Source organism: Salvelinus sp. IW2-2015, linkage group LG16 (assembly GCF_002910315.2).
Source record: "Salvelinus sp. IW2-2015 linkage group LG16, ASM291031v2, whole genome shotgun sequence".
In the NCBI taxonomy this organism is placed as follows: Eukaryota; Metazoa; Chordata; class Actinopteri; order Salmoniformes; family Salmonidae; genus Salvelinus; species Salvelinus sp. IW2-2015.
In genome coordinates, this window is record NC_036856.1 from 26,554,512 (window position 1) to 26,578,844 (window position 24,333).

The 24,333-nt window shown below is 42.9% G+C and overlaps 1 pseudogene; it reads right to left on the reverse strand.

The window, feature by feature from the left end:
* Positions 1–24,333, reverse strand: part of LOC111975703 (circadian locomoter output cycles protein kaput-like) — a 56,810-nt pseudogene that overhangs the window by 16,598 nt on the left and 15,879 nt on the right.

Sequence of the window (24,333 nt, forward strand, 5' to 3'; positions counted from 1 at the left end):
ACATCAACACCGTTATCCCAGAAACCCTAGACCCTCTCCAATTTGCATACCACATCAACAGATCCACAGATGATGCCATCTCTATTGCACTCCACACTTCCCTTTCACACCTGGACAGAAGGAACACCTATGTGAGAATGCTATTCATTGACTACAGCTCAGCGTTCAACACCATAGTGCCCTCAAAGCTCATCACTGAGCTAAGGACCCTGGGACTAAACATCTCCCTCTGCAACTGAATCCTGGACTTCCTGACGGGCCGCCCCCAGGTGGTAAGGGTAGGTAACAACACAGCCGCCACGCTGATCCTCAACACTTGGGCCCCTCAGGGGTGTGTGCTAAGCCTCCTCCTGTACTCCCTGTTCACTCATGACTGCACGGCCAGGCACGACTCCAACACCATCATTAAGTTTGCTGATGACAACAGTGGTAGGCCTGATCACCGACAACAATGAGACAGCCGGCCTCCCGGGTGGCGCAGTGGTCTAGGGCACTGCATCGCAGCGCTAGCTGTGCCACCAGAGATTCTGGGTTCGTGCCCAGGCTCTGTTGCAGCCGGCCGTGACCGGGAGGTCCGTGGGGCGACGCACAATTGGCCTAGCGTCGTCCGGGTTAGGGTTTGGCCGGTAGGGATATCCTTGTCCCATCGCGCACCAGCGACTCCTGTGGCGGGCCMGGCGCAGTGCGCGCTAACCAAGGTCGCCAGGTGCACGGTGTTTCCTCCGACACATTGGTGCGGCTGGCTTCCGGGTTGGATGCGCGCTGTGTTAAGAAGCAGTGCGGCTTGGTTGGGTTGTGTTTCGGAGGACGCATGGCTTTCGACCTGCGTCTCTCCCGAGCCCATACGGGAGTTGTAGCGATGAGACAAGATAGTAATTACTAACAATTGGATACCACGGAATTGGGGAGAAAAAGGGGGTAACATTTTTAACATTTTTCTTTTTACAAAAAAACAATGAGACAGCCTATAGGGAGGAGGTCAGAGACCTGACCGTGTGGTGCAAGGACAACAACCTCTTCCTCAACGTGATCAAAACAAAGGACATGATTGTGGACTAACGGGAAAAGAAGGAGCGCGCACGCCTTCATTCTCATCGACGGGGCTGCAGTGGGGCAGGTTGAGAGTGTCAAGTTCCTTGGTGTCCACATCACCAACAAACTATCATGGTCCAAACACACTAAGATAGTCATGAAGAGGGCACGACAAAGCCTATTCCCCCTCAGGAGACTGAAAAAATTTGACATGGGTCCTCAGATCCTCAAAAGGTTTTATAGCTGCACCATCGAGAGCATCCTGATGGGTTTCATCACTGCCTGGTATGGCAACTGCTCAGCCTCTGACCGCAAGGCACTACAGAGGGTAGTGCGTACGGCCCAGTACGTCACAGAGGCCAAGCTTCCTGCCATCCTGGACCTCTATACCAGGCGGTGTCAGATGAAGGCCCTAAAAATTGTCAAAGACTCCAGCCACCCGTGTCATAGACTGTTRTCTCTGCTACCACACATCTAGGTCCAAGAGGCTCCAAAATAGCTTCTACCCCCAAGCCATAAGACTCCTGAACAGCTAATCTAATGGCTACCCATAATGCTGCTGCTACTCTCTGTTATTATCTATGCATAGTCACTTTAATAACTCTACCTACATCTACATATTACCTCAACAGCGGTGCCACCGCAGATTGACATTGTACCGGTACCCTATGTATATAGCCCCGCTATTGTTATTTCCTGCTGCTCTTTAATTATTTGTTATTCTTATCTATTACTTTTTCTTTAGGTATTTTCTTAAAACTGCATTGATGGTTCAGGGTTTGTAAGTAAGCATTTCACTGTAAGGTCTGCACCTGTTGTATTCGGCGCATGTGACAAATAAAATGTGATTTAATATGATCAAACTAAGCTTACGTACAGAGTTGTCTTTAATGTAGTGCTTGAGCTCATAAAGACCTCACCGTTTTGCTTTGTCCTTTTCATCTTCTTCCATTAACCCATCAAAGATACTGCTGGCGTCATCCCTGAAAAACAAACAACCAACCATTTTTATTTCGGGCCAAAACACTGGTGCAGATAGCATTGGTCAGACTGCTACCCCAGCCCGGTCCGTAGAGGGCAGTGCGAAGCATAGTCTAAATTTAGACGGAGCCCATGCTCGATGACTCAGCTGGTATTGAGGCAGAATGACCAGGAATGCAACTAATTTTCCTTGGAAGGCAGAACCTTTTGCTTACTCAGCAGACTAGGACTGACATCACTAACATGTAGGTCAGATGGTCATTATTAGAACCTTGACAAGTGGCATTGCTAATGTTCTGCCTGCAGTTAGAAAATAATAATCCTGAAGTAGTGTCAGCATGGATGTGACCTATTGTAGCCTATGGTGTTGTGTACGTGCCAGTATGCATGTAGCTGTGTGTATATAAGTGTGTACACCCAGTAAATGTCAATACACACCTCCAAGAACAGAATTAACTGCTTGTCTGTCTGTTTGCATGCGTGGATTTTCAGGTGCACTTTCCTCAGGTCCAGGTGAGCGGTCACCGTGCTCCTCAGTCCTTCCAACCATCTACATAGTTTTTATATACACTACATGACCAAAAGCATATGGACACCTGCTTGTCGACCATCTCATTCCAAAATCATGGGCATTAATATAAAGTTGGTACCCCCTTTGCTGCTATAACAGCCTCCGCTCTTCTGGGAAGGCTTTCCACTAGATGTTGGAACATTGCGGCAGGGATTTGCTTCCATTCAGTGACAGCAGCATTAGTGAGGTCGGGCACTGATGTTGGACGATTAGGCCTGGCTCGCAGTCGGCGTTCGAAATTCATCCCAAAGGTGTTCGATGGGGTTGAGGTCAGGGCTCTTTGCAGGCCAGTCAAGTTTTTCCAAACCGATCTCGACAAACCATTTCTGTATGGACCTCTGTTTGTGCATGGGGGCATCGTCATGCTGAAACAGGAAAGGGTCTTCCCCAAACTGTTGCCACAAAGTTGAAAGGTCATAATTGTCTAGAATGTCATTGTATGCTGTAGCGTTAAGATTTCCCTTCATTGGAACTATTCCTCCTCCAAACTTTACAGTTGGCAATATGCTTTGGGGCAAAAATCTGCCAAACCCAGATTCGTCTGTTGGACTGCCAGATGGTGAAGCGTGATTCATCTTTCCATAGAACACGATTCCACTGCTCCAGAGTCCAATGGCGGCAAGCTTTACACCACTCCAGCTGACGCTTGGCATTGCGCATGGTGATCTTAGGCTTGTGTGCGGCTGCTCGGCCATGGAAATCCATTTCATGAAGCTCCCGACTAACAGTTCTTGTGCGGACGTTGCTTCCAGAGGCCGTTTGGAACCCGGTAGTGAGTGATGCAACAGAGGACAGATGATTTCTACACGCTACATGTTTCAGCACCTGTTGGTCTCATCCTGTGAGCATCCTGTACCACTTCGCGGCTGAGCCGTTGTTGCTCCTGGCTCTAGCAGGGCAGAAATTTGACGAACTGACTTGTTGGAAAGATGGCATCCTATGAAGGTGCCACATTGAAAGTCACTGAGCTCTTCAGTAAGTACATTTTATTTTCAATGTTTGTCTATGGAGATTGTATGGCTCTGTTCTTCATTTTATACACCGTCAGCAACGGGTGTGACTGAAATAGCTGAATCCACTCATTTGAAGGGGTGCCCACATACTTTTGTGTGTGTGTGTGTGTGTGTATGTATATATATATACAGTGGGGAGAACAAGTATTTGATACACTGCCGATTTTGCAGGTTTTCCTACTTACAAAGCATGTAGAGGTCTGTAATTTTTATCATAGGTACACTTTCAAAATCTGTGAGAGACGGAATCTAAAACAAAAATCCAGAAAATCACATTGTATGATTTTTAAGTAATTCATTTGCATTTTATTGCATGACATAAGTATTTGATCACCTACCAACCAGTAAGAATTCCGGCTCTCACAGACCTGTTAGTTTTTCTTTAAGAAGCCCTCCTGTTCTCCACTCATTACCTGTATTAACTGCACCTGTTTGAACTCGTTACCTGTATAAAGAACCTGTCACACACCTCAATCAAACAGACTCCAACCTCTCCACAATGGCCAAGACCAGAGGCTGTGTAAGGACATCAGGGATAAAATTGTAGACCTGCACAAGGCTGGGATGGGCTACACAGGAAAATAGCAGCAGCTTGGGAGAAGGCAACAACTGTTGGCGCATTATTAGAAAATAGAAGAAAATAGAAGAAGTTCAAGATGATGGTCAATCACCCTCGGTCTGGGGCTCCATGCAAGATCTCACCTCGTGGGGCATCAATGATCATGGAAGTGAGGGATCAGCCCAGAACTACACGGCAGGACCTGGTCAATGACCTGAAGAGAGCTGGGACCACAATCTCAAAGAAAACCATTAGTAACACACTACGCCGTCATGGATTAAAATCCTGCAGCGCACACAAGGTCCCCCTGCTCAAGCAGGCGCATGTCCAGGCCCGTCTGAAGTTTGCCAATGACCATCTGGATGATCCAGAGGAGGAATGGAGAAGGTCATGTGGTCTGATGATTCAAAATAGAGCTTTTTTGGTCTAAACTCCACTCGCCGTTTTGGAGAAGAAGAAGGATGAGTACAACCCAAGAACACCATCCCAACCGTGAAGCATGGAGGTGGAAACATCATTCTTTGGGGATGCTTTTCTGCAAAGGGGACAGGACGACTGCACCGTATTGAGTGGAGGATGGATGGGGCCATGTATTGCGATCTTAGCCAACAACCTCCTTCCCTCAGTAAGAGCATTGATGATGGGTCGTGGCTGGGTCTTCCAGCATGACAACGACCCGAAACACACAGCCAGGGCAACTAAGGAGTGGCTCCGTAAGAAGTATCTCAAGGTCCTGGAGTGGCCTAGCCAGTCTCCAGACCTGAACCCAATAGAAAATCTTTGGAGGGAGCTGAAAGTCCGTATTGCCCAGCGACAGCCCCGAAACCTGAAGGATCTGGAGAAGGTCTGTATGGAGGAGTGGGCCAAAATCCCTGCTGCAGTGTGGTGCAAACCTGGTCAAGAACTACAGGAAACGTATGATCTCTGTAATTGCAAACAAAGGATTCTGTACCAAATATTAAGTTCTGCTTTTCTGATGTATCAAATACTTATGTCATGCAATAAAATGCAAATGAATTACTTAAAAAATCATACAATGTGATTTTCGGGATTTTGTTTTTAGATTCCGTCTCTCACAGTTGAAGTGTACCTATGATAAAAATTACAGACTCTACATGCTTTTTAAGTATATATATTATATATATACAGTGGGGGAGAACAAGTATTTGATACACTGTCAATTTTTAGGGTTTTCCTACTTACAAAGCATGTAGAGGTCTGTACTTTTTATCATAGGTACACTTCAACTGTGAGAGATGGAATCTAAAACAAAATCCAGAAAATCACATTGTATGATTTTTTAAGTAATTAATTTGCATTTTATTGCATGACATAAGTATTTGATCACCTACCAACCAGTAAGAATTCCGGCTCTCACAGACCTGTTAGTTTTTCTTTGAGAAGCCTCCTGTTCTCCACTCATTACCTGTATTAACTCCACCTGTTTGAACTCGTTACCTGTATTAAAGACACCTGTCCACACACTCAATCAAACAGACTCCAACCTCTCCACAATGGCCAAGACCAGAGAGCTGTGTAAGGACATCAGGGATAAAATTGTAGACCTGCACAAGGCTGGGATGGGCTACAGGACAATAGAAAAACAGCTTGGTGAGAAGGCAACAACTGTTGGCGCAATTATTCGAAAATGGAAGACGTTCAAATGACGGTCAATCACCCTCGGTCTGGGGCTCCATGCAAGATCTCACCTCGTGGGGCATCAATGATCATGAAAAGGTGAGGGATCAGCCCAGAACTACACGGCAGGACCTGGTCAATGACCTGAAGAGAGCTGGGACCACAATCTCAAGAAAAAACCATTAGTAACACACCACGCCGGCATGGATTAAAATCCTGCAGTGCACGCAAGGTCCCCCTGCTCAAGCCAGTGCATGTCCAGCCCGTCTGAAGTTTGCCAATGACCATCTGGATGATCCAGAGGAGGAATGGGAGAAGGTCATGTGGTCTGATGAGACAAAAATAGAGCTTTTTGGTCTAAACTCCACTCGCCGTGTTTGGAGGAAGAAGAAGGATGAGTACAACCCCAAGAACACCATCCCAACCGTGAAGCATGGAGGTGGAAACATCATTCTTTGGGATGCTTTTCTGCAAAGGGGACAGGACGACTGCACTGTATTGAGAAGGAGGATTTGGCCATGTATCGCGAAGATCTTGGCCAACAAACCTCCTTCCCTCAGTAAGAAGCATTGAAGATGGGTCGTGGCTGGGTCTTCAGCATGACAACGACCCGAAAACACACAGCCAGGGCAACTAAGGAGTGGCTCCGTAAGAAGCATTTCAAGGTCCTGGAGTGGCCTAGACAGTCTCCAGACCTGAACCCAATAGAAAATCTTTGGAGGGAGCTGAAAGTCCGTATTGCCCAGCGACAGCCCCGAAACCTGAAGGATCTGGAGAAGGTCTGTATGGAGGAGTGGGCCAAAATCCCTGCTGCAGTGTGTGCAAACCTGGTCAAGAACTACAGGAAACGTATGAACTCTGTAATTGCAAACAAGGTTTCTGTACCAAATATTAAGTTCTGCTTTCTGATGTATCAAATACTTATGTCATGCAATAAAATGCAAATTAAAATACTTAAAAATTATACAATGGTGAATTTTCGGATTTTTTGTTTTAGATTCTGTCTCTCACAGTTGAAGTGTACCTATGATAAAAATGACAGACCTCTACATGCTTTGTAAGTAGGAAAACCTGCAAAATCAGCGGTGTATCAAATACTTGTTCTCCCCACTGTATATATATATATATTTGTCATAGTTTTTTTTAATACACTCCAGATACAAACCACCCATGCTATCCCAATAATAAATTATTAGATTTTTTCCATTGTGTCAATTATGGCAGATTGATTGACTTCCAAGTTTTTTCAAGATGAGAAGAGAATCGTCCAGCCRATTGCGTATCTCACTACACCCAGTGCTTGACTTGGGATGGAAGAATTGCAGGAGCTGTCTTTTTCCAAGTCGGTACATTAGACTATGTTCACCGAAATTCACAAATTGCATTAGGCTATATAGACCTCTATACGTTGAACCATATTTTCATGACTTATTATAGCCTACATGAAAAAGTAAACATTATTGACACTGGGAAACTTTTGTCTGATCCCATGTAGATATACCAACTCCTGCCGTTGATCAAGGCACTTAGAACTGCACTGTTAGTCACATGTTATCAACATGTGGTCAACCCTCCATCAGGAGAGCTCCTGGGTGTGCAGGCTTGACTTTTTCAGCGTCACAACCAAATACTTTTGTCTTTATAAAATGATTTCTTCATTCAATAAATCAGGGATCAAATGGATAAGGTAGGCTACTTCAAAGCAAGATGTCTAAGTAGACGACGGACAGACGAAACGGACAGATCAAAAGCAAAAGTTTGGACACCTACTCATTCAAAGGTTGTTCTTTATTTGTAGAATAATAGTAAAGACATCAAAACTATGAAATAACACATATGGAATCATGTGGTAACCCCCCCCCAAAAAAACATGTGTATTTGAGATTCTTCAAAGTAGCCACCCTTAGCCTTGATGACAGCGTTGCACACTCTTGGCATTCTCTCAACCAGCTTCATGAAGTAGTCATCTGGAATGCATTTCAATTAACAGGTGTACCTTGTTAAAAGTTAATGTGCAAAATTTCTTTCCTTCTTAATGCGTTTGAGCCAATCAGTTGTGTTGTGACAAGGTAGGGGTGGTATACAGAAGATGGTCTTTTACCAAATAGGGCTAAGTCCATATTATTGCAAGAACAGCTCAAATAAGCAAAGAGAAACGACAGTCCATCATTACTTTAAGACATGCAGGGCAGTCAATACAGAACATTTCAAGAACTTCTTCAAGTGCAGTTGCAAAAACCATCAAGCGCGATGATGAAACTGGCTCTCATGAGTACCCCCACAGGAAAGGAAGACCAAGAGAGTTACCTCTGCTGCAGAGGATAAGTTCATTAGAGTTACCAGCCTCAGATATTGCAGCCCAAATAAATGCTTCACAGAGTTCAAGTAACAGACACATCAACATCAACTGTTCAGAGACTGCGTGAATCAGGCCTTCATGGTCGAATTGCTGCAAAGAAACCACTACTAAAGGACGCCAATAAGAAGAGACTTGTTTGGGCCAAGAAACACGAGCAATGGACATTCGACCGGTGGAAATCTGTCCTTTGGTCAGATTAGTCCAAATTTGAGATTTTTGGTTCCAACCTCTGTGTCTTTGTGAGAGAGTAGGTGAACGGATGAACTCCGCATCTGTGGTTCCCACCGTAAGGCATGGAGGTGGTGGTGTGATGGTGCTTTGCTTGTGACATTGTCTGTGATTTATTTAGAATTCAAGGCACACTTAACCAGCATGGCTACCACAGCTTTCTGCAGTGAAACGCCATCCCATCTGGTTTGCGCTTAGTGGGACAATCATTTGTTTTCAACAGGACAATGACCTAACACACCTCCAGGCTGTGTAAGGGCTATTCGACCAAGAAGGAGAGTGATGGAGTGCTGTATCAGAAGACCTGCCCTCCACAATCACCCAACCTCTACCCAATTGGGATGAGTTGGACCGCAGAGTAAAAGAAAAGCAGCCAACAAGTGCTCAGCATATGTGGGAACTCCTTCAAGACTGTTGGAAAAGCATTCCAGGTGAAGCTGGTTGAGAGAATGCCAAGRGTGTGCTAAGTTTTTATAACTGTAATAAATACATTTTATGGGGAAAAACTCATTCTGATTGGCTCTCCAGTGGGTGGGCCTATGCCCTCCAAGGCCCACGGCTGCGCCCCTGCCCAGTCATGTGAAATCCATAGCCTAATGAATTTATTTAAATTGACTGATTTCCTTATATGAACTCTAACTCAGTAAAATCTTTGAAATTGCACACACGCAGCACCAGACATGTACTGAAGGGCCATTCCGATAATGGCTGATATGTGCTTTCATGAATTACATTAACAACAATTATGAAACTAATTTCCATGACTTTTCCTGACTTTACAAACCCTCATTTGACCCTCATCTGGCACATTTTTTATCAGTGCAATCTCGAACAGACTAACGCAAATAAACTTGAACAAACCGTACATCAGGAAATGAATGCCCACTCTTCATTGCTATTCAATGAAGATCCCGCCTTCATTCCACTTTGATCAACCTTTTTTGCCAGGGTGTGTGAATCTGGGCCAGCAAAAGGCTACTTTATTTTTATAGAGGAGCCGGTATGCAATTCCCAAAAAATTGAAAGTGCCAGTATGGTGTTCCGGACAGCTCCGGCCCAAGTCAAGCACTGAATACACACCCATAGGCAAATGTCTTAAAATATGCAGGCAGACAGATTAAAAGTACATTTACATTGTAATACTTCTGACAGCCAATTTTCTAGCGCTGCCCACAACTTCCAGACTTTATAGCATTCCCAGAAAGCATGGATTATTCAGTCATTATTTGCTTTACACTTAAGACATGACTCTGCAGTTGTGCTGTAGAATTTATGAATTCTCTCATGTATAATAAATTCCATACATTAGTTTATACTGGATTAAGCCTATATTTTCTTAAACTGTAATTTTGTTAGTTATGCTCCAACTTTCCCTCCATCTTGTGCCAACATCAGTTACTTTGTCTTTTTTCCTAAGAGATTGTCCGTTGGATATGTTCTCTGGCAGGTTTTCTATATCTTCCCTGTCATATGAACATAATTTTCTGACTCAAATAAGATTCCCTCAAGGTTGCTCCCTCCAAGGTCTATTTTCACTGCACACTTCTCATTGAACAATAATTAATGGACCACTAACCAAGAGTCCTTGGAGTGGTGGGGGGGGTGCTGATCTGAGCCTATGACATTCTGTGGAATGACATATACTGGCACGCTTTTCTGTATGTGTGAATCTGTGCCTAATTTGCCTTCATGCGTTTCTGTGCATGCTGTGTGAGCATGAGAATAATGTGGTGCTTGTGTTTTTTTACCCCAGGGCTACTTCAAACAAATAAGCTTCAATTACACTCACCAATGCTATTTTTAGACAAACCCATTAAAGTCAACAATGTAGAAACACAATAGTTTAATAGCAAACAACAAATACAGTAATGAAGAGTAAACAAACAACAACCATGTGCTGGGCGATATGGACCAAAAGTAATATGATAAAATGTAACTATTTTGCTTGATAGTGATAAATACAATGATCTATATATATATATATATATATATATATATATATATATATATATATATATTAATAACGTATTTATTTATATATATTTTTTTTTATTGACAATTAGGCCTACTTTCCATTAGTGGCAGTTTTTTGTTGTTGTGCCAAGACAAGTAACTGAGATAGGCTATACTATGATAGAAAATGTAAATTACTTCCAGGGAATGCATTATTGATATTTTGATGTGCAACCTGTCAAAATAGGATCCAGAATGATCAGATTTGTTTTGAGGTCTTCAGAGATTAATTTGCCCGCGCCTATTGGTCTCGGCCACAGGTGTCAAATTTATTCCACGGAGGGCTGAGATGTTTGCAGGTTTTCACTCCTCCTTTGTACTTGATTGATGAATTATGGTCACTAATTAGTAAGGAACTCCCCACACCTGGTTGTCTAGGGCTTATTTAAAAGGAAAGACCAAAACCCTGCAGACATTAGGCCCTCCATGGAATGACTTTGACACCCCTGTTCTAAGCTATATTATTCACCACGTGTGGAAGTGAGAACTCAAAACACTTAGCTAGATTGCTAACTCTAAATATGATCTTGTTGCTAGATTGTTTTATTAATTAGCCTATATGGCTATCAGTAAATGTAATGTCCAACAAAACTATCCAGTACTAGGCCTAGGCTACTTGATGTAAGCCTATTCAGCGCAAATGGTGCACTCCGCTCCGTGGGCARATCAAAACCATACTCCGGTTGTAAAGTGGTGGCATGAACTCAATATTAAGAGGTGAGAAATAAACAGTAGTACCTTTGAAAACAGTCTGTCCCGCAATTGCATTTGGAGCAATGGTCATATGCTTGTGCTTATCAGAAAGCATCCCTCCCTCCTCTGTGCGCACAGTGGGGAGAGGGAGCGATCACTGTTGGCCAAATAATAGTTTTAGAACAAAAAAATATGTGCAGGAACTTTGTGTAGAAAAATCACTGAAAATGACCGACCTAAGCAAACTGCTCCGGTAAGAGGGCAATGTCGGTGTGGGTAATTTTGGGTTTATCATCCCAGCTCTATTGTACATCCCACACCAAGCCAAAGATAGATAAGTACAGTCAGGCTCTGGCTTATCATTTACCCTAATGGTGTTTGCTCTCATATGAGAATGGGACTCGGGAGAAATGTGAACTGATATGGACAGAAAGAAGAACTTTCTTATTACATTCCCCTTCCCTGGAGGTATCAGAGCTTTAACAACATGCCCTTAAAGATGCCACATGACCAAATGAAATTCCACCCATAGCACACAATTAGATTAGGCCACCTAAAGCTGCCAGTGTTTTAATATGATGCCATGTAAAGCCTGAGGATTGTGTATTTAAGATGGTGGTAATAGTGTTCGTCAGCTCTAACCTCTGCCTTACAGGAGGCAGAGCTACAGAAGACCTAAGGGCTCTATGGGTGTGGCAACAAAACCCTATTCTCCAAGGGACAATGAGCAACAGGCCCTGCTCACACAAAACATACTTACACAATTGCCATCAACATGCCTTAGACCACGTGTCAAACTCAAGGCCCATTTCAATCTTGTTTTTGTAAATTTTCCACAGAAAAACAATCTCAAATCGACAATGAAATGACAAAAACCATATCGAAACTGTGTAGAAATAATGGACCTACATTTATAGTCTCATCACTCTGTCCAGCTTGCTATTAGTCACTGAAACGAAAGCTAGACAGTCAGGGAACGTAGAAAATTCCAGAAGCGATTGATAGAGAACAATTTTTTGCACGTTTTGACCGKGAGGGAATATCAATATTATGTGCGGCCCTCAACCTCAGTGAAGACCAAATGCAGCCCACAGGGAAAATGAGTTTGACACCCCTGCTAAACTATCAACATACCTTACACAAAACTAACAAAGGACTTTTGACAAAGGGTATTTCTATAGCGGTTGTGCAGTTTGTTTTCAATCCTCACCATTTATTCCTTTAAGTAGCAGCTAATGTGAATAAGTAAATGGATTTAAAAATGTTCTAACCTCTATTCAACCCCGTACACTTGCTGGAGTTGTCCTATATGAATAGGGCTAAATTGAAATGTTTCTTACAGAAGAAATATGGAAAGCATATGCATAATCATGGCAGCAATTTCAAGGGGAACATTTTGGAGATTATGGGAAAATGATTAGACTAAAAGGTGAGGACAAAACAGTTCATCTGCCAAGACTGAATCCAAACATTACACTGTTGATTATATATGCATTTTACATTTGCTGTACTTTCATTGCATTTGTTGATAACGAAATCTGACAATACTCCGGATACATTCAGTAACATAAGAATATTCATGGCAAATTTGGGGTAGGTGCAAAATAAGACAACATTTCTTTTTTTGAGTGAGAGGTCTAACTGGTGTCTCCAGAAAGTATTCTCTTTACTTTTTCTAAATGTTGTTGTGTCACAGCCTGAATTTCAAATTGATTACATTTTGATTTTGTGTCTCTGATATACACACAATAAGCCCATAATGTCAAGTAGAATTGTCTTTGTAGAACATTTTAAAAAATATGATAAATTACAAGCGGAAATGTTAAGGAGTAAAAATGTGCTTAAAATCACATAAGATGCATGGACTCATTCTGTGTTCAATAATAGTGGTTAACATGATTTTTGAATGACTAGCCCATCTCTATACCCCACACATAAAAATAATTGTACGGTCCCTCAAATCGAGCAGTAAATTTCAAGCACAGATTCAACCAAAGACCAGGGAGGTTTTTCAATGCCTAACAAAGAAGGGCACCGATGGTTGAATTCAAAAAAAAAAAAAAAAGCAGACACTGAAAATCCGTTTGAGCATGGTAAAGTTATTAATTAGGCTTTGGATGATGTATAAATACACCCAGTCACTACAAAGATGCAGACGTCCTTCCTACCTCAGTTGCCAGAGAGGAAGGAAACTGCTCAGGATTTCACCATGAGGCCAATGGCGATTTTAAAACGGAGTTTAATGATTGTGATATGAAAAAAAAGGAGGATGGATCAACAACATTGTAGTTACTCCACAATACTAACCTAAATTACAGAGTAACTTTTTGTCCTGAATACAAAGCGTTATGTTTGGGGCAAATCCAACAACACATAACTGAGTACCACTATTCATATTTTCAAGCATGGTGGTGGCTGCATCATGTTATTGGTATGCTTGTCATCGGAAAGGGAGTTTTTTTTTAGGATAGAAAGTAGCAGGATATAGCTATGCACAGTCAAAATCCTAGAGGAAAACCTGGTCCAGTCTTTTTTCCAACAGACACTGGGAGACAAATTCACCTTTCAGCAGGATAATAACCTAAAACACACGGCCAAATCTACACTGGAGTTGCTTACCAAGATGACATTGAATGTTCCTGAGTGGCCTAGTTAGTTTTGACTTAAAATCAACTTGAAAACCTATGGCAAGACTTGGAAATAGCATTCTAGCAATAACCAACTTGACAGAGCTTGAACAATTTTATATTGTACAATCCAGGTGTGCAAAGCTCTTAGAGACATATCCTAAAATATTCTCAGCTGTAGTCGCTGCCAAAGGTGTTTCTAACATGTATTGTCTCAAGATATGTGTTTTATTTTTCATATTTTTTGTTAGAATTATTCTTCCACTTTGACAGAGTATTTTGTGTAGACCATTAGCAAAAATCACAATTAAATCAATTTTCATCCCATATAACAAAAATATATACTTGTGATTGATTTTAAGAAAGGCGTTGATGTTTATGGTTAGGTACACATTGGTGCAACGACAGTGCTTTTTTCGCGAATGAGCTTGTTAAAATAACCGTTTGGCGAAGTAGGCTATGATTCAATGATAAATTAATAGGCACCGCATCGATTATATGCAATGCAGGACAAGCTAGATAAACTAGTAATATCATCAACCATGTGTAGTTAACTAGTGATTATGTTAAGATTGATGTTTTTTATAAGATGCGTTAATGCTAGCTAGCACCTTACCTTGGCTCCTTGCTGCACTCACAACAGGTAGTCAGCCTGCCACGCAGTCTCCTCGTGGAGTGCAATGTAATCGGCCATGATCGGTGTCCAAAAATGCCGATTACCGATTGTGATGAAAACTTGAAATCGGCCCTAATTAAATCGCCATTCCGATTAATCGGTCAACCTCTAATTTAACCCGTATACGGGTATGAGTGTAAAGAGATAACCAGGCAAGTTCATTAAGAACAACTTCTTATTACAATGACGACCTGGCAAGGTATAGTATATCCCTGCCAGGAGGGAATGAGTATACTCTCCATAGTGAATAACAGCCATAAACTCAGCTGGGTACTTCTAGGAACCCAACTTCTCCTTCTAGGAAACTTTGCCTTTGATTGGCCAAATTAAGCCCTCCTTCAGCATGAGGTCATGTTCCATACTCTCTACTGACCACCCACCGCACCCCTGCCTCCCCTGCTCTAATGACAGTAAAGGGGAGTTCAGTGGTGCCGACAGAAGCCCCAGCCCCTGGCTGGCCCCCTCTGTCACATGAGACGGCACACACACACACACACCACACACACACACACACACACACAACACACACACACACACACACACACACACACACACACACACACACACACACACACACACACACACACACATCAGGGGAAGAGTAAAAACACCAACCATGGCCTCCCGAGTGGCGCAGTGGTCTAAGGAACTGCATCGCAGTGCTAGCTGTGCCACTAGAGATTCTGGGTTCAAGTCCAGGCTCTGTCGCAGCCGGCCATGACAGGGAGACCCATGGGGCGGTGCACAATTGTCCCAGCGTCGTCTGGGTTAGGGGAGGGTTTGGCCGGCAGGGATGTCCTTGTCCCATTGCACACTAGCGTCTCCTGTGGCGGGCTGGGTGCAGTGCACGCTGACACGGTACAGTGTCTCCTCCGACACATTGGCGTGGCTGGCTTCCGGGTTAAGTGGGCATTGTGTCAAGAAGCAGTGCGGCTTGGTTGGGTTGTGTTTCGGAAGATGCACGGCTCTCGACCTTCGCCTCTCCCGAGTCCGTACGGGAGTTGCAGCGATGAGACAATTGGATACCACGAAAAAGGGGTAAATTATTTTTATTTTTTTCATAAACATAATAATTAAACACCAACCACTCAAAACGGAGCAGGGCTGAGCGGCATGCTAATCCTGGGATGAAGGCGGGAGATCCCGTGCTGGTGGGCCATTCCTGCTGTCACTCAAAACAGGTCCAGAGCCACTGAGTCCACCCACACACAGGTCAGTCACACACACCTAAAGGTCCACCAAATGTTGCTTGAAATCACCATGACGACTAAATCCAGGCAAAGTAAAGCACAGATTGAGAACATTTAAAAAACGTTTTATTTTATAGATTGTTAGTCACAGATGATTTGACAGACAGCTAGCTACCAGTTAGATGAGCAGGTAGGGTAGGATATCCATTTCTCTCAAGTGTAAGAGGAGATTGGTAGACTAACTCACCCGCCTATACTGGAAGTCATCTTGTAGCCTGTTCAGGGTCGCAGTTATGGAGAGGGGCCTTTTAATCGTGAGGTAGACATTTGTGAATGAACCTGTCAGAAAAAGCGAGATTAACAGTGAAATTACAGTACATGGCCTGAAACTAAAAAACAATGTACAGTATCAGTCAAAAGTTTGGACACACCTACTCATTCAAGGGTTTTCCTTTATTTTTACTATTTTCTACATTATAGAATAATAGTGAAGACATCAAAACTATGAAATAACATATATGGGATCATGAAGAAACCACTTAAAAGTTAATTTGTGGAATTTCTTTCCTTCTTAATGCGTTTGAGCCAATCAGTTGTGTTGCGACTCCTTCAAGACTGTTGGAAAAGCATTCCTCATGAAACAAAATGTTGGACTCATCAGACATGGGTCTTCCTTTCCTGTGGCGGTCCTCATGAGAGCCAGTTTCATCATAGCGCTTGATGGTTTTTGCGAATGCACTTGAAGAAACTTTCAAAGTTGTTGAAATGTTTCGTATTGACTGACCTTCGTGTCGTATTGACTGACTGTCATTTCTCTTTGCTTATGTGAGCTGTTCTTGCCATTATATGGTATTTTACCAAATAGAGCTCTCTCTGTATACCACCCCTACCATGTCACAACACAACTGATTGGCTCAAACGCATTAAGAAGGATAGAAATTCAACACATTAACTTTTAACAAGGCACACCTGTTAAGTGAAATGCATTCCAGGTCAAATGCATTCCAACCTCATGAATCTGGTTGAGAGAATGCCAAGTGTGCAAAGCTGTCATCAAGGCAAGGGGTGGCTACTTTGAAGAATCTCAAATATAAAAAATATTTTGGTTTGTTTTGACAATTGTTAACAGACATATTATTTCACTTATAAGACTTTTGACTGTGTGGTTTGTTTAACAATTTTTTGGTTTCTACATGATTACATATTTGTTATTTCATAGTTTTGATGTCTTCATTATTATTCTACGATGTAGAAAATAGTAAAAAAAAAATAACATAACCATGGAATGAGTAGGTATGCCAAACTTTTGACGTGTGTGTGTGTGTGTTGTGTGTGTGTGTGTGTGTGTGTGGTGTTGTGTGTGTGTGTGTTGTGTGTGTGTGTGTGTGTGTGTGTGTGTGTGTGTGTGTGTTTGTGTGTGTGTGTGTGTGTGTGTATACAGTTGAAGTCGGAAGTTTACATACACTTAGGTTGGAGCATTAAACTTGTCATTCAACCACTCCACAAATTTCTTGTTAACAAAATATACATTTTGGCAAGTCGGTTAAGACATCAAGGCTTTAGAAGCTTCTGATAGGCTAATTGACATCATCTGTGTACCTGTGGATGTATTTCAGTCCTACCTTCAAACGCAGTGCCTCTTTTCGTGATCATTGGAAAATCAAAAGAAGTCAGCCAAGACCTCAGAAAAAACATTGTAGACCTCCACAAGTCTGGTTCATCCTTGGGAGCAATTTCCAAACGCTGAAGGTACACAGTTCATCTGTACAAAATAGTACACAAGTATAACACCATGGACCACGCAGATGTCTTACCCCTCAGGAGGAGACACGTTCTGTTCCAAGAGATGAACGTATTTGGTGCGAAGTGCAAATCAATCCCAGAACAACAGCAAAGAACCTTGTGAGATGTGGAGGAAAACGGTACAAGTATCTATATCCACAGTAAACGAGTCCTATATCGACATAACCTGAAAGGCCACTCAGCAGGAAGAAGCCACTGCTCCAAAACCACATAAAAAGCCAGACTACAGTTTAAAACTGCACATGGGACAAAGATTATACTTTTGGAGAATTGCCCTCTGGTCTGATGAAACAAAAATAGAACTGTTTGGCCATAATGACCATCGTTATGTTGGAGGAAACGGGGATGCTTGCAAGCCGAAGAACACCATCCCAAACGTGAAGCACGGGGGTGGAGCATCATGTTGTGGGGGTGCTTTGCTGCAGGAGGGACTGGTGCACTTACAAATAGATGGCATCATGAGGGAGGAAAATTGTGTGGATATATTGAAGCAACATCTCAAGACATCAGTCTGGAGTTAAAGCTTGGTCGCAAATGGGTCTTCCAAAAGGACAATGACCCCAAGCATACTTCCAAAGTTGTGGCAAAATGGCTTATGGACAACAAAGTCAAGGTATTGGAGTGGCCATCACAAAGCCCTGACCTCAATCCTATGAGAGATTGGTGGGCAGAACTGAAAAGCGTGTACGAGCAATGAGGCCTACAAACCTGACTCAGTTAAACAAGCTCTGTCAGGAGGAATGGGCCAAAATTCACCCAACTTATTGTGGGAAGCTTGTGGAAGGCTACCCGAAACGTTTGACCCAAGTTAAACAATTTAAAGGCAATGCTACCAAATAGTAATTGAGTGTATGTAAACGTCTGATCCACTGGGAATGTGATGAAAGAAATAAAGCTGAAATAAATCCTTCTCTCTACTATGATTCTGATATTTCACATTCTTAAAATAAAGTGGTGATCCTAACTGACCTAAGACAGGGAATTTTACTAGGATTAAATGTCAGGAATTGTGAAAAACTGAGTTTAAATGTTTTGGCTGAGGTGTATGTAAATTTCCGACTTCAACTGTGTGTGTGTGTGTGTGTGTGTGTGTGTGTGTGTGTGTGTGTGTGTGTGTGTGTTGTGTGTGTGTGTGTGTGGTGTGTGGTGTGTGTGTGTGTGTGTGTGTGTGTGTTGTGTGTGTTGTGTGTGTGTGTGTGTGAGTGAGATAATATATATCTCACACAGAATAATGCACAGCCTCTATTCCTGAAGGGCAGCAGCACCCGGCCCAACCTTACCTCCTGTCTAACAGACTCTGTGGGAGGATGAGGAGTGTGGTGTAGGATGAAGGTCCACCCTATGTGGAGGCACTGTGGGGTCTGTGTGTCCCCTAGGGGAGGGAGGTAGTTACAAGAGTCACTGGGAGGATCCTTTGTCAAAGGCCAGCGGTTGTCAATGGCTCCTTGCTGAGCTGGGCATTCCGCCGTGCTGGGCTGTGGACGTACCACATGACAGCTACATCGGATGCTCTAACTAGTTACAAAACAGAAGACATTACATGAGTTAACCTGTAAAATGTTCTATTTACTCAATCCCAATTCAACCATAGACAAGAACCTACGGTACAGAGGCTATCTGAAATAAATGTATTCGATAAATGTTATATGGCAATATGGCAAAAATGTCACTTAGCATATCAGTGGGCTAAGCAGAGCTAGTGAGGGAAAAAAGTATTTGATCCCCTGCTGATTTTGTACGTTTGCCCACTGACAAAGAAATTATCAATCTATAATTTTAATGGTAGGTTTATTTGAACAGTGAGAGACAGAATAACAACAAAAAAATCCAGAAAAACGCATGTCAAAAATGTTATAAATTGATTAGCATTTTAATGAGGGAAATAAGTATTTGACCCCTCTGCAAAACATGACTTAGTACTTGGTGGCACAACCCTTGTTGGCAATCACAGAGGTCAGACGTTTCTTGTAGTTGGCCACCAGGTTTGCACACATCTCAGGAGGGATTTTGTCCCAGTCCTCTTTGCAGATCTTCTCCAAGTCATTAAGGTTTCGAGGCTGACGTTTGGCAACTCGAACCTTCAGCTCCCTCCACAGATGTTCTATGGGATTAAGGTCTGGAGACTGGCTAGGCCACTCCAGGACCTTAATGTGTTTCTTCTTGAGCCACTCCTTTGTTGCCTTGGCCGTGTGTTTTGGGTCATTGTCATGCTGGAATACACATCCACAACCCGATTTCAATGCCCTGGCTGAGGGAAGGAGGTTCTCACCCAAGATTTGATGGTACATGGCCCCGTCCATCGTCCCTTTGATGCGGTGAAGTTGTCCTGTCCCCTTAGCAGAAAAACACCCCCAAAGCATAATGTTTCCACCTCCATGTTTGACGGTGGGGATGGTGTRCTTGGGGTCATAGGAAGCATTCCTCCTCCTCCAAACACGGCGAGWTGAGTTGATGCCAAAGAGCTCCATTTTGGTCTCATCTGACCACAACGCTTTCACCCAGTTGTCCTCTGAATCATTCAGATGTTCATTGGCAAACTTCAGACAGGCATGTATATGTGCTTTCTTGAGCAGGGGGACCWTGCGGGKGCTGCAGGATTTCAGTCCTTCACGGCGTAGTGTGTTACCAATTGTTTTCTTGGTGACTATGGTCCCAMCTGCCTTGAGATCATTGACAAGATCCTCCCGTGTAGTTCTGGGCTGATTCCTCARCGTTCTRATGATCATTGCAACTCCACGAGGTGAGATCTTGCARGGAGCCCCAGGCCGAGGGAGATTGACAGTTKTTTTGTGTTTCTTCCATTTGCGAATAATCGCACCAACTGTTGTCACCTTATCACCAAGCTGCTTGGCGATGGTCTTGTAGCCCATTCCAGCCTTGTGTAGGTCTACAATCTGTCCCTGACATCATTGGAGAGCTCTTTGGTCTTGGCCATGGTGGAGAGTTTGGAATCTGATTGATGATTGCTTCTGTGGATAGGTGTCTTTTATACAGGTAACAAGCTGAGATTGCAGCACCCCTTTAAGAGTGTGCTTCTAATCTCAGCTCGTTACCTGTATAAAAGACACCTGGGAGCCAGAAATCTTTCTGATTGAGAGGGGGTCAAATACTTTTTTCCCTCATTAAAATGCAAATCATTTTATAACATTTTTGACATGCGTTTTTCTGGATTTTTGTTTTGTTGTTATTCTGTCTCTCACTGTTCAAATAAACCTACCATTAAAATTATAGACTGATCATTTCTTTGTCAGTGGGCAAACGTACAAAATCAGCAGGGGATCAAATACTTTTTTCCCTCACTGTATATGTTTAGTACAGAGCAGAGGTGAGCACTTACCGATCACATGGTTCGTCTGGAGCCGCTAAGTTACTGGACTAGAAAACATACGTTTTCCTTCAGGGATCTAAAATAAGAAAAAACACACAACATATACCCTGAAAACACACACATCCTTAAACCCTGCAACAGACACACACATAACCTTACATATAGACGTACACATAACCTTATATCCTTAGCGATGACACATGATGATGGAAAAGCTGATTCAACCGATCGCTGCAGCTGTACATAGCCCATCTGTAAATAGCCCACCCAATCTACCTACCTCATCCCCATATTGTTTTTATTTACTTTTCTGCTCTTTTGCACACCAGTATTTCTACTTGAGCAGATGATGATGTGCATCTATCACTCCAGTGTTAATTTGCTAAGCTGTAATTACTTCGCTACTATGGCCTATTTATTGCCTTACCTCCTCACGCCATTTGCACACACTGTATATAGACTTTCTTTTTTTCTATTGTGTTATTGACTTGTTTATTCCATGTGTAACTCTGTTGTTGTTTTTGTCAAACTGCTTTGCTAGATCTTGGCCAGGTCGCAGTTGTAAATGAGAACTTGTTCTCAACTAGCTTACCTGGTTAAATAAAGGTTAAATAAAAAATAAAAAAAGAGCCAGAAAGGTCATGACAGCCACAAACTGACATGATAAAATCCTGGTTTAGACACAGGCCCTAGTCTCTAAACTAGTTAGGGATCCTAATAATGCCTACTTGTGCCAATGCAAGGACGTCAACAGTGGAGCTCGACTGACCAATATAAGTCTCTAATAGTGAGCTTTCCTAAAATGACCAGTATCATGATTAATCCCATTCTGACCCAACAGACTGCAATGCTTTCACACAAACTGGACTAATGCCTGGATAGAACAGACCATTAAAGTGAATGTTTTCCAACATGTTAAACTATGAACATATTTTTGGGAGAGAAAGAGAGCGACCAAGAGAGACAAAGACAGACATTGGGGTGTGGTGGCTGTGGCGGAGTGTCTAGGTGAATGAGGGGAGTGCTGGGAAATCTATAGAGCATCTACAGATGGACTACCCAAATAAAGTGTGACCCCAAGTGCCTGAAAGGAAGGGGGAGGGGCATTGTCACAGCCCATTGACTTTCAGCTATGCCCATTTTTCTGCTTTCTGGACGTAACTTCAATGCAAGTAAAACTAAATGCATGCTATTCAATCGATCACTGCCCGCCCGTCCAGCATCACCACTCTGGACGGCTCTGACTTAGAATACATGGACAACTACAAATACCTAGGTGTCTGGTTAGACTGTAAACTCTCCTTCCAGACTCACATTAAGCATCTCCAATCCAAAATTAAATCTAGAATCGGCTTCTTATATCGCAACAAAGCATCCTTCACTCATGCTGCCAAACATACCCTCGTAAAACTGACCATCCTACCGATTCTCGACTTCGGCGATGTCATCTATAAAATAGCCTCCAACACTCTACTCAACAAATTGGATGCAGTCTATCACAGTGCCATCCGTTTTGTCACCAAAGCCCAATACAATACCCACCACTGCGACCTGTACGCTCTCGTTGGTTGGCCCTTGCTTCATACTCGTCGCCAAACCCACTGGCTACAGGTTATCTACAAGTCTCTGCTAGGTAAAGCCCCGCCTTATCTCAGCTCACTGGTCACCATAGCAGCACCCACTCGTAGCACGCGCTCCAGCAGGTATATCTCACTGGTCACCCCCAAAGCCAATTCCTCCTTTGGTCACCTTTCCTTCCAGTTCTCTGCTGCCAATGACTGGAACGAACTGCAAAAATCACTGAAGCTGGAGACTCATATCTCCCTCACTAGCTTTAAGCACCAGCTGTCAGAGCAGCTCACAGATCACTGCACATAGCCCATCTGTAAACAGTCCATCTATCTACCTCATCCCCATACTGTATTTATTTATCTTGCTCCTTTGCACCCCAGTATCTCTACTTGCACATTCATCTTCTGCACATCTACCATTCCAGTGTTTAATTGCTATATTGTAATTACTTCGCCACCATGGCCTATTTATTGCCTTAACTCCCTTATCTTACCTCATTTGCACTCACTGTATATAGACTTTTTGTTTTATTTTTTCTACTGTATTATTGACTGTGTGTTTTGTTTATTCCATGTGTAACTATGTGTTGTTGTATGTGTCGAATTGCTTTGCTTTATCTTGGCCAGGTCACAGTTGCAAATGAGAACTTGTTCTCAACTAGCCTACCTGGTTAAATAAAGGTGAAATAAATAAAAAACAGATACATTTGACCTGCACAAGCAGCACGACACACAGGCTCTCACACCACAAACACATCACACAGAGAATGACGACTCTGTCCATAACATAAAATGTGAGGGTCTCTGTCGATAACATAAGGTTACAGGTTTAATAAATTCTCAACATGACCATGTATGTAACAGCAGCAGCAGAGTTTCTATCCACCTTATGTAACCTGGCAACAAGGGCGCCATCTGATTGGTCCAGAAACCGATGGGTTGGGCCAGAGCCAGAACACGTGGACAAGCAGCGATTTGAAAATTGGTCATTGGCTTTGATACTCATTGGTTAGAGATGCTCAAAAATCGCTGTTGACGCCCCTCGTCACCACAAACGACTTCAGTGATGGCCGTCTCACACTCAAGCATGTGGCAAACAACAGAGCAGCGGATGAAATTAGTGTCATCAGGCTATAAATAAAGTGCACAGAATTGAAAGATATGGTCATTTCATGGTGGGGAAAAACATTGAAAAATGTGTTTTCGTAGTAAAAGCACTCGGAAGCTGACATTAGCATAATGAGCATTCCCATAGAGTTAACACGGCAGGTTAGCTAGTTAGCTTTGAGGCACAACAGATAAAATATCCTAATGTTATTTACATAAAACACTTCYGCACTGTTTGCCTTTTGTCATTGATATTCTGCGTTAACGACATTGTCCATTCAAGCATTGATTGGAAAAAAAATTGGCTAACATTTCAAATGTTTTCATAGTTTAACTTTAGTCCGTCCCCTCGCCCCGGGCGCGAACCAGGGACCCTCTGCACACATCAACAACAGTCACCCACGAAGCATCGTTACCCATCGCTCCACAACAGCCGCGGCCCTTGCAGAGCAAGGGGAACCACTACTTCAAGGTCTCAAAGCGAGTGACGTCACCGATTGAAAGGCTATTAGCGCGCACCACCGCTAACTAGCTAGCCATTTCACATCCGTTACACATACATTTTCCTCAACAGATAATAACATATTTCAAATTCTGTGCACATTATTTAATAGTTTTGACAAACGTATTTCATATTTTACAATGGTTTTGCTTGTGTGTCAATGCGCAGGAAGTTGAAAGACAAACGCGTTCAAAATAGCTCGGGTCAAGTGGGCAGGGCTACATAAGGTGAATATGGGTCACAGCAAGTGAATTGTGTCTCATCTCACCTACAGCTTTTGGAGGGGTAATCAGACCAAAGCAGAGAGCACTGTTTCATTCATACACTGTTTTTTTAAAAGCTGACAATCACTAAAACTTTGTCAACACTGAAAAGAGTGTTGACAGTGTTGACAGTGGGAAAAGACATGCAGACAAAGCATGATGTGAGAGCAAAGGAATGA